This window comes from Rhagoletis pomonella, unplaced genomic scaffold (genome assembly GCF_013731165.1).
Source record: "Rhagoletis pomonella isolate Grant_MI unplaced genomic scaffold, Rhpom_1.0 Rhpom_scaffold_00113, whole genome shotgun sequence".
In the NCBI taxonomy this organism is placed as follows: domain Eukaryota; kingdom Metazoa; phylum Arthropoda; class Insecta; order Diptera; family Tephritidae; genus Rhagoletis; species Rhagoletis pomonella.
The window spans coordinates 9,681-10,325 of NW_023458667.1; positions in this window are offsets into that span (position 1 = coordinate 9,681).

Genomic DNA, 645 nt, shown 5'->3' on the forward strand with positions numbered 1-645 from the left:
GAGTCTCAAAAGCATCGACAATTCGATTAGTGACTAAGGCTAAATTGGTGGAAGTAGACCTCCCGGAAAAAAATCCATGCTGACACTCAACGATAGCTTTGCTAATATGATCAAAGAGCTTACGTTGAAGAATGTGATCAAATATCTTTGCCAGGGTGCTTTGCTTAACCATAGGTCTATAGTTGCAAATATCACTGCGGTCGCCAGACGTAAATATAGGATTTATTGAACATAGTTTCCACGAATCTAGGAAAGTCCCGCAGTTAAGACATTGTCGAAAGAGAAGTGCCAAAGGATCTGCAACGGTATCGGAACAAATTTTGAAAAATAACGGACAAAGACCCTCAACATTATTAACATCCTTTATGCTGTCATTGTATGGTTTTTGCCTGCAGTTATGTAAAAGTCGGCGATTTTTGCCCTGGTGGTACTTTTTGGTGTGTTCGGAGTGTCCATGCCTGTTGTTTTGTTGTAATTTTTCTTTCTTTCGTAAATCAATTTTAAGGGTTCGAATGTAACATCCGATTCGGTATTTGCTTGTTCGTTTATTTCTTTGCCGTCGAAGGATTTTAGTATGTATATTTCCATATTCTCTAATACGTTTAGTCGTTGGCCTTTATGTTGTACATGCAGTAGTTTCGCTGC